Here is an 11,412-nt window from a genome sequence, read left to right on the forward strand (position 1 = left end):
AAAGATTGACTCACCTAGCCTTAACGAAAGCTTTCTGAGAGAACTACTGATTTTGAAATCAGTACTACTTTTTACTAAGTGTCAGTAGGTTTCAAAATAGCAATGAATTTCATTTCTAAAGCATCCAAGCTCGTAGGATTTAGCCATCTATCACAGAAGCAAGCATCAGAAAGTGGCTCAACAAAGAGAAGTTACTTGTTATAGTGATAAACATCGAACAGATATTACAGTGGTAAAGAATTTGCCTTCTTATCAGAAGCTGAAACATTCTGAATTACAGGACTGGCAGTCAATGCACTCCTTTGCTTCTGTTGGACAGTTCTCAGTCTGGTTTTGAGATTATAGGGAAGTACTACTGGAAATATTAATGGTACATAATAATAGAATGCATCACTAATTCAAAACACAACAGCAATGTTCAGAGATAATGGAGTGACATTCAACTGTCAAAAGAAGGTAAATGTGGATATGTGCAAGGCATTAAATCCCTTAGAAGTGATACGTGCTTCGGATCCCAACATCATCTTGGTTTCATCTATACTAACTGCTGTGTACATACCGCCTCAGGCAAGGTTGAGGAAGCTCTGGATGTGCTGTACTCCACCACTAACACCCTGGAGACAGAACTACCAGAGGCCCTGTTTATTGTAACTGGCGATTTCAATCAAGCCAATCTAAGGAAGATATTGCCCAAGTACCACGGAACATTACCTGCCCCACCGGGGGTCTGAACATTTTAGACCACTGATACACCACTGTGAAAGATGCCTACCACTCCGTCCCCTCATTTTGGGAACTCCGACCACAATGCCGTGTTTCTTCTCCCGGCTTACAGACAAAAGCTCAAGCAGGAGACCTCCTCGTGGATACAGGTCCAGTGCTGGTCGGACGGGGTAGAGGATCAACTCCGGTGCTGTCTGGAATCAGCTAATTGGGCCGTGTTCCAGCAGGCCGCAGGTACCTTGGACGAGTACGCCACCACCGTCACAGACTTTATCAGCAAGTGTGTGGAGGACGGCATACCGAGGAAGGCAATCCGGGTCTTCCCCAACAGGAAACCCTGGATGAATCAGGACATACAGAACCTGCTAAAAACCAGGCGTGAGGCCTTCAGATTAGGAAACACACTCAATTATAAGGAATCCAAATATGATCTTTGCATAGCCATTAAGACAGCCAAGGACCAATACCAATCCAAACGAGAGACCCAGACAGACACCTGGCAACTATGGCAAGGACTGAATGACATCACAGGTTCAAAACAGAGACAGTGCAATTTAGCGAACCTATCCCAACACCGTGGATGGCATGGTGGCTCAGTGGTTAGCACTGCTGCCTCAAAGCACCAGGGTCCCAGGTTCAATTCTAGCCTTGGATGACTGTCTGTGTGGAGCTTGCACATTCTCCCCGTGTCTGTGTGGGTTTCCTTCCACAGTCCAATGATGTGTAGGTCAGGTAAATTGCCCATAGTGTTAGGTGTGTTACGTAGAGGGAAATGGGTCTGGATGGGTTACTCTTCAGATGGTTGCTGTGGACTTGTTGGCCTGAAGGGCCTGTTTCCATACTGTAGGGAATCTTAAAATAAAGTCACTGCATCAGAGGTCAGATCAGCTTTCCTCCATATGAATCCAAGGAAAACGATGGGACCAGGCCGTACAGTTAGAGTATGCGCATGTCAACTGGCAGAGGTCTTCTCGGACGTCTTCAACCTCTCACTGCAGCAGGCCACTGTCCCTGCCTGTTCCAAGAGGGCCAACATCATCCCTGTGCCTAAGAAGGCCCATGCAGCATGTCTCAATGACTACTGCCCAGTGGCCTTAACTTCGGTGGTCATGAAGTGCTTTGAAAGGCTGGTCATGGCATTAATCAACTCCAGCCTCCCCACTACTCTTGACCCACACCAATTGGACCAACGGATGCACATCAGATGCTATATAACTTGCCCTCCATTCCTCCCAAGAACATCTTGGCACCAAGAACAGCTATATAAGAATCCTACTCATTGACTACAGTTCAGCCTTCAACATTATTATCCCCTCAAAACTGACCACTAAGCTTAGTGATCTTGAACTCAGGCCCACGCACTGCAACTGGATCCTCAGTTTCCTGACCGACAGGCCACAATCAGTGAAAATTGGGGACAATATTTCAACATCACTAACACTCAACACTGGAACCCCCAAGGGGTCCATATTCAGCCCATACTGGACTCGCTGTATACCCATGACTTCATCGCCAAATACCAAACTAATGCCATTTACAAGTTCGCTGATGACACCACAATAGTCAGTCGACTCTCAGATGGTGACGAAACAGACTACAGATGGGAGATGTAAGTCCTGGAAAAATGTTGTGCGGAGAACAATCTAGCACTCAATGCCGGCAAAACCAAGGAGCTCATTATTGACTTTTGGTGGGATGTTACTCATGCCCCCCTACACATTAACAGCACAGAGGTGGAACGAGTGGAGAGTGTCAAACTCCTTGGAATGGTCATCCACAATAAGTTTTCCTGGACTCTTCATGTGGATGCACTGGTTACAAAGGCCCAACAATGTCTTTTCTTCCTTAGGCAGCTGAGGAAATTTGGCATGACGGTGAATACCTTTGCCAATTTTTATGTGTGCCATCGAGAGCATTCTGTCTGGATGTATCACTACCTGGTATGGCAACTGTACCATTCAAGATCGGAGATTGTTATAGAGAGTGGTGAACTCAGCCCGGACAATCACAAAGGCCAACCTCCCATCTATAGAATCCATCTACCAGGCCCGCTGTCAAGGAAAGGCTGCCAGCATTCTCAAAGATTCATCCGGCAACATGGTGGCTCAGTGGTTAGCACTGCTGCCTCACAGCACCAGGGTCCTGGGTTCGATTCCCACCTGTCTGTGTGGAGTTTGCACATTCTCCCTGTGTTTGTGTGGGGTTGCTCTGGTTTGCTCCCACAGTCCAAAGATGTGCAGGTCAGATGAAATGGCCATGCTAAATTGCCCACAGAGTTAGGTACATTAGTCAGGGGTAAATATAGGGTAGGGGAATGGGTTTGGGTGGGTTTCTGTTCGGAGGGGCGGTGTGGACTTGCTGGGCTGAAGGGCCTGTTTCCACACTGTAGAGAATCTAATCTAATCATCCCACCCGAGCAATGTTTTTCTAAAATCATTACCATCGGGGAGAAGGTACAGAAACCTGAACACATGTACCAGCTGGTTTTGCAACACTTTCTACCCTACTATTGTTAGAATACTGAATGGACTCACAAACTCTTAACCTGTGTTTTTGTTTTTGCTGCTCTTTACCTATTATTTGCAATCTATACTACTTAATTCTGTGATCTGCCTGTATTGCTCGCAAGACAAAGCTTTTCACTGTGCCTCAGTAAACGTGATAATAAATTCAATTCATCTGGTTTTGCAGCCAAGCAGGGACCTCCCTTGGACATTCTGAGATCTGGTCAATGTTGTCCAATGGATTCAGAGTCGAGAAGGAGGAAATATATCTTCTTCTATCAACTTGTTCAGAGATGTTAGTATACTTTTCTGAGGCAGGTCAGATTTGAAACTAACCCTCCTGGCTCAGTGATAGACATTACCACTGCACCACGAGAGCCCCTCCTTGGAGCTGTTGGGTAAGTCATTAAATTATTTAAATAGGTCCTTAACTCCAAGGTAACCATACTGGCTTTAACAACCAGTGCACCTACATTCTGAACTTGTAGCAAATCACCATGGTCAAGCGAGCAAGTGTGTAGAAAGAAGTACTTCTTCAGTGAAACGGAAACAAATGTATAATTTGTAAAAGGGATATTAAACAGCTAGGAGGCAATGGTATGGTTGTATTCTTGTGAGAATATTATTACAGAGGCTCAATTTTGTTGAAATGAAATTTGAATCCTGCCACAACAGATGGTGGCATTTCAATTCAATCAGATATCGAAAATCAGGAATCTGAAGATGACCTGGAAACCATTGCTGTTTCTCAGAAAAATCTACCTGGTTCACTAATGTTGTTTAGGAAAGAGCTCTCCCATCCTTCGTTGATCTTGACCGATGTGTGACTCCAGACCCACACAATGTGGTAGGGATGGGCAATGAATGCTGACCTAACCATCGATGCCCTCATCCCATGATTTAATTTTTTAAAATGAGGTGAGGACCTGAAGGCAAGCAGCCATCATAACTAAATAGAAAAAGTTAAGTACTGAATTAAAAATGGCACCTCATTTTTAGATATGCCTGATCTATACCTGACGTACCCTCCTGCAGTCTTCATTGAACTAAGGTTAGTCCTGTGGCTCAATAGCAATGAGAGATGGGGTCATGCTAGGCTACAAACCTGGAATGAGTTGAACTCTGCTGCTGTTGATGGCTGGTAGCACATCATGGAAGCCCAATTTCAAGATGCTAGATCTGAATCTAGCCCATTTAGAATGCTGACTGTGATAGACAACATGATAGAGGGTATATTCAGTGTAAAACTGGGACGTTGTTTTCACAAGGACTATGCATGATCACTCTTACCAAAACTGTCATGGTTCTATTGTGACAGGCAGACTGGTGAAGGTTACATTGTGGTTGTGCTGGCATTATCACTGCCTGCCTCAGGCCCAGCTTGTACTCCAGCACTCAGTCCAATCTTCATCAGTGGTATTAGACTTGATAATACACATTTATGACCTCCTCTCCCCACCAAGAGTACATTCTTTATTCTTGTCACCATTAGTGCATCCTCCATGTGATGTTAATATGGAGGATTAATATTTACCACCCATAACTCTCCGTTAGCTGATTAGTCATAGAGTCATAGAGATGTACAGCATGGAAACATACCCTTCGGTCCAACCCGCCCACGCTGACCAGATATCCCAACCCAATCTAGACCCACCTGCCAGCACCTGACCCATATCCCTCCAAAACCTTCCTCTTCATCTACCCATCCAAATGCCTCTTAAATTTGCAATTATATCAACCTCCACCACTTCCTCTGGCAGCTCATTCCATACACATACCGCCCTCTGTGAAAAGGTTGCCCCTTAGGTCTCTTTTATATCTTTCCCCTCTCACCCTAAACCTATGCCCTCTAGTTCTGGACTCCCCCAACCCAGGGAAGAGTCTTTGTCTATTTATCCTATCCATGCCCCTCATAATTTTGTAAACCTCTATAAGGTCATCCCTCAGCCTCCGGCACTCCAGGAAAAACAGCCCCAGCCTATTCAGCCTCTCCCTATAAGCTCGAATCCTCCAACCCTGGCAACATCCTTATAAATCTTTTCTGAATCCTTTCAAGTTTCACAACATCTTTCCGATAGGAAGGAGATCAGAATTGAACGCAATATTCCAACAGTGGCCTAACCAATGTCCTGTACAGCCGCAACATGACCTCCCAACTCCTGTACTCAATACTCTGACCAATAAAGGAAAGCATACCAAAAACCTTCTTCACTATCCTATCCACCTGCGACTCCACTGTCAAGGAGCTATGAATCTGCACTCCAAGGTTTCTTAGTTCAGCAACACTCCCTAGGACCTTACCATTAAGCGTATAAGTCCTGCTAAGATTTGCTTTCCCAAAATGCAACACCTCACATTTATCTGAATTAAACTCCATCTGCCACTTCTCAGCCCATTGGCCCATCTGGTCAAGATCCTGTTGTAATTTGAGGTAACCCTCTTCACGCTTCACTACACCTCCAATTTTGGTATCATCTGCAAACTTACTAACTGCACCTCTTATGCTCGCATCCAAATCATTTATGTAAATGACGAAAAGTAGAGTACCGATCCTTGTGGCACTCCCCTGGTCACAGGTCACACAACCCTCCACCACCACCTGTCTTCTACCTTTGAGCCAGTTCTGTATCCAAATGACTAGTTCTTCCTGTATTCCATGAGATCTAACCTTGCTAATCAGTCTCCCATGGGGAAGTTTGTCGAACACCTTACTGAAGTCTATATAGATCACATCTACTGCTTTGCCCTCATCAATCCTCTTTGTTACTTCTTCAAAAAACTCAAACAAGTTTGTGAGACATGATTTCCCACGCACAAAGCCATGTTGACTGTCCCTAATCAGTCCTTGCCTTTCCAAATACATGTACGTCCTGTCCCTCAGGATTCCCTCCAACAACTGCCCACCACCACAGAAGGTTTCCTTGCTCAAGTTTGATCTGTTTCCATTAAGCTTCATGGGTCCACAATTAATATTAAGGACTCCCAAGGCATCTCCCTCCTGGCTCTGCACCACAGTGCTACCAACTCTGCTGAGACTGTCTTGCTATTGTGACAGGACATACACAAGGATAGTAGTGGTGGTGGTGGTGGTGTCTCAGGCAAAGGCTTTATGATATGATTCTGTGCGTGTGACTGTCAAGTTGTTGCTTGACTGGCCCATGGTCCAATTCTCTCAAATCTTCCACAAGGCCCCCAGACATGAAAAACAGAAAATGACTATAAACCAAGAGTTCATGGGGTTGCATGGAAAATGATCTTGTGGATTTATATGCACAAATCATTGAAGTGGCAGAATAGATTGAGTAATACTTTAGGAAAGCATGTAGATCATGAGCTTTATAATTTGTTGCTTTTGTACTCAATATATGATGAACATTTGTAAAATGCTGGTTTGACTTAAAACAAGCTTTTGTTTCTGTTTTGGACATTTTCTCTGGATAGGCTTCAAACTCGCTGGGTGCAGAAAAGATTTATGAGAATGGTTCCAGAAAGAGGGACCTCAGGTATTTTGTCAAAGGGAGAAGTTGTCGTTGGTCTACTTCAAAAGAGAAAGTTGAGAAATAACTTGGTTGAGGTAGGTGGCACAGTGGCTCAGTGGTTACCACTGCTGTCTCACAGTGCCAGGGACCTGGGTTAAATTCTAGCTTTAGGCAATTGTCTGTGTGGAGTTTGCACATATTCCCTACCTCCACCCCGCCATGTCTGTGTGGGTTTCTTCTGGGATGATCTAGTTTCCTCTCACAATCCAAAGATGTGCAGGTTATGTGAATTGGCCATGCTAAATTGCCCGTAGTGTTTAGGGATGTGTAGGTTAGGTGCATTGTTCAGCAGTAAATGCAGGATAATAGAGTTGGGGAATAGGTCCGGATGAGTTACTCTTCGGAGGGTCAGCGTGGATTTGTTGGGTGGAAGGGCCTGTTTCCATACTGTAGGGATTTGTGGATTCTAAGACATTAAATGCCATGAGTGTTCTGAGTTAAAGATCACACAACACCAAATTATAGTCCAACAGGTTTATTTGGAGGTACTAGCTTTCAGAGCACTGCTTCTTCATCAGATAGCTGTGGAACAGGATCATAAGACACAGAATTTATAGCAAAAGATTGCAGCATGCAACTGAAATGATATATTGAACAAACCTAGATTGCTGTTAAGTCTTTCATCTTTTAGAATGGGTTGCAGGTTTCTGTACATGAATATGTTAATCCCAGAACTTCTTTCAACTCACACTCTTGAGGTAACTTAAGGTTTTATAAAAAAAGTGACATTTCAGGTCAGTGAGTTTAGAGTCTGTCTGTATCACAATCTTGAGTCAGACTGGTTCTATTTCCAAAGTAGGAAGTTATAACATGCTCCATGCATTGACCACCTGCATTGACTGCCTACAGATTGTGTGCTTTTTGAACAAAATAGAATGTATCTGCAATTACAATTCTGCAAATGCAAATTCACCTCCTAGACTTATATGCACACATACATAATTGCAGATATTCCACCCCAGTCCAACACTGGCATCTCCACATCATGAGGGTTCTGGACCAGGGTTGTCCACTGATTTCTTGTGTGGAGCCACATTTCCATTTTCTCTCACTCGGTGAGTCAGTGAGCAATTTTCAGAAACATGATATGATACAACCGTGAATGTGATATTTTAAAAATAATCATAAGCCAAAAAGGAAGGGTTAGGAGTGATATGAGCAGGGTGCTGGCAGATGGAACTAGATTCGGGTCAGGTATCTAGTTGGCATGGACGAGTTGGACCGAAGGGTCTGTTTCCATGCTGTACATCCCTATGACTCTATGACTATAAATAGACCATTTAAAAGGATATGTAATTAAGTTTAAAAAGACCAAACACAGAAGAGTAGCAACTTCTGATTGATGAAGCAACTCTTTGCAGAATTTTTCCTCAGTACTTGGAATACTGGTTGTGGATCAAACAGGATTCCTTTCTGAGCTACCTTCAGGGCCGCAGTCTGCCATGGACAAGCCTGGTAAAAAGCACTTTGGGAAATTGCTCCCACTCATGGAAGGGTCAAGACCAAAGGACATTTATTTTAGGGTGATTGGTAAAAAAAAAAATCAGCGGTCCCATGAGAGAAACCTTTTCCACACACTGAATTGTTCAGATCTGCAATTCATTGCTTGAGACTGTAGCAAAGATAGGTTCCATTATTGCTTTCCAATTGGAACTGGATAAACACCCAAAGAGAAAAATATTGCAGGTTTAAGGGAACAGATAGGGGAGGAGATCCAGTTAAATTGCTCTTGGAGAGATCTGGAGCCTTGTCGGGCCAAATGCCCTCTGTGTGCTGTGGCCATTACACAATTATCTTATCATTTAAACCACTCAAGCTCATTTTTGCTTGTGGTCAGTTGGTTTTGGAGGTTTTAACAATGTCCTATTAAAAAGTTTTAATGTTTCTTACATCCTTTCTTTCTCCCTTCTCACTTTTAATCCAATGTCTTTTCCACATTTTTGGTATAATGCACCTTATTTGACAGGAATCACCCCCTTCTCCTTTTTCCCTCTGTTAATTTCTCAATCAATAGACAACATAGATGATAAGTGCAGGAGTAGGCCATTCAGCCCTGCGAGCCAGCACCACCATTCATTATGATCATGGCTGACCATCCACGCCAGATTGGTTAAGAAGGTAGACTTCTTGTTCCTCCAATGTATTATGGTTCCACTTGCTGTTTTCCTCTTCTGACTATCTTCAGCTCTCAATTCCAGCAAGTTGTAACAAAAAGTGTCTTCAAGCTGAACGGTATGGGAAAACTAATGATGTATGTCATGAGGTGCTCCATCCTAGCAAGACCCAGTCAATGAAAAGAAACAAAACCGATGACATTACCTAATTTACCTTGTATAAGTCAATAATTCAAGAACATACTTCATGCTTTTTAAAGATTGTATTGCAATATTGTGAGTGCTCAGTGGACTCACTTCGTGTTCAATAACGTTTCACTAGGAAAATGGACAAACAAGACACAAACCAACTTATTGGCAAACTGAATTCCCGGCATTTCACTCAGCTATGTTGAATACACTGTGGTGAACATTCAGCTAATAACAGTGCTTGCTACATGTGCCTTGCAGCACATGACATTGACTGACAAATGGTTGTGTGCTGAGCTAGAGTCTACATAGCTAATTTCATGCTGACTTAGATGGGCTTGTCAGAGCTTGCTGATATAATTAATGCTAAAATCCTGACTATCTGAAAAATTGAAATCTCTTTTTATGAAGATAAAATTTATACATGCTGGAACTTTGAAATCTGATTTCATCTTGCTTAGCCACAAAATAAATATGACAACTTATGCCACCTCACAACCAAGCACAACAATTAATTGACTGCTTTATTTTCTGATATTTACCGTGCCCAATCAAATCTGTACTTAAAGCTGGGAAAACCTTCTGTATGTTAACTGACGTTCTACCATTTTTCCTTGGTGGATGGATAGATCTTTCTGCTTTGCCCACAGAGACTCTCTGGAAGTTTACTGTGGCTGCTAATGTTACATTGAATCTTAGAATTGCTGAATTTAATAATCACGTGCATAAAAAAATGCTGAGACCTTTGCTTCCACTTGCACATAAGTTTCAAGTTTCAATTTTGTCTGATGCTTTCATTTTGCCACTATGTTGACACTACATCCTTCACAGTCTTCATAACAGTGTGCAAGGATTGCTTTTTTGGGATAGAAAGGTTATGCTACATTAAAATGGTTGTCTTCGATAGGAATGGAACTGCTCAGTGGTGCAAGGAGCACGTGGACACAGAAACTCATGTTATCACTGAAGAATTCTTCATTGTTTCAAGCAGCACTGGGTCCTGAACAGGTTCCAGTTCGGGGTCCGGTTGCAAGTTGATATATACACAATTGAGGACAATATAAAAATAGCCATTCGTAAGTACAGGAAATACTTGCATGTTGGATCTTTACATTCAAGCTCTGGTATGGAATCATTTTGATCAGTATGAACATTCCTAAGGTCAGACGTTCCAAAGTCGGGAGCCCTGTACTTTAAGATGCATGAGAGTACAGAGTGGAATGGTTTGAATTTTAAGAACCTGAAGCAATACAAAAGCTGCCTCAATCAGTTAGCAAGTGCTTTGTGATATGCATCTAAGAAGATTGGAACAAAGTTGTTGCCTGTTGGTTAACATTTCAGAGAGAAGTAGCATTTTCTCATAGAGCAGCTCAAATCGAGCTGGGGAAAAATAAAAAAGATTCTGAAGTTCAGACAATGATGTGACTTGGAAAAGGGGTGGTTGCAACGTCTTGATGAATAATTTCATTATATTTCAAAAAAGAAGCCCTATGCACAGTGTAAAGATCACATCATTTTATTTTACTTTACGTTTGATTGTGGATTCAGTTGAGAAAAAAAGACTGTTTTGCAACAGGACAGAGGAGGGAATTTCTGTACTTTAAAAAACTCTCTCTTCCTCTCTCTCACTAGCTGGTGTAAGCTGTTACTATTAACAAATAACAGATAAGACTTGAAAACGTTCTGAACCTCATCATGCCCATTTCAAAGGATCTTTCTCCGCCATTTCAACCACCTTCAACCACAGCTTCCCATCTGCTCCACTGTCAATATGGTCCAGGAACCATTCCTTTTGGGACACCCTGGGTCATACCTCCACCATTTCTAACACTTCTTCACACCCCTGCGGCACCTGTCCATGCAATCACAGAAGATAGAACACTTGCCTGTTCATTTCACCCTGCTCCCTGTCCAAGGCCCCAAGCATATCTTCCAGGTGAAGTAGCATTTCATGTGTACTTCTTTCAATCTATTATCATCATCATCATCATCATCACTGGTGGCCCCGCGTAGACATGGATGACTCTGTTCCATTCTCAGGGTAAGTCTGTGAATGGCTGTACAGTCAAAAGTGGCTTCCCCAGAATCTAATACACTGGGGGCAGAAGGTGGTCATGGACATGGGTGGGTGGGCTGTTGATATGATAACACACTCCTTACGTTGTTTTCTCCTTACTTCTGCTTTTTCCCGATATCATGTCTGAATTTCCCGGATGCTTCTCCTCCACTTTGGACGATCGTGGGCCACTGATTCCCAGGTGTCAGTAGGAATGCCACACCTCACCAGTGAGGCCTTGAGGGTATCCCTGAGGTGCTTCCTCTGTCAACCTGGGGCTGGCCTGC

Source organism: Chiloscyllium punctatum, chromosome 2, assembly GCF_047496795.1.
Source record: "Chiloscyllium punctatum isolate Juve2018m chromosome 2, sChiPun1.3, whole genome shotgun sequence".
Classification (NCBI taxonomy): Eukaryota; Metazoa; Chordata; class Chondrichthyes; order Orectolobiformes; family Hemiscylliidae; genus Chiloscyllium; species Chiloscyllium punctatum.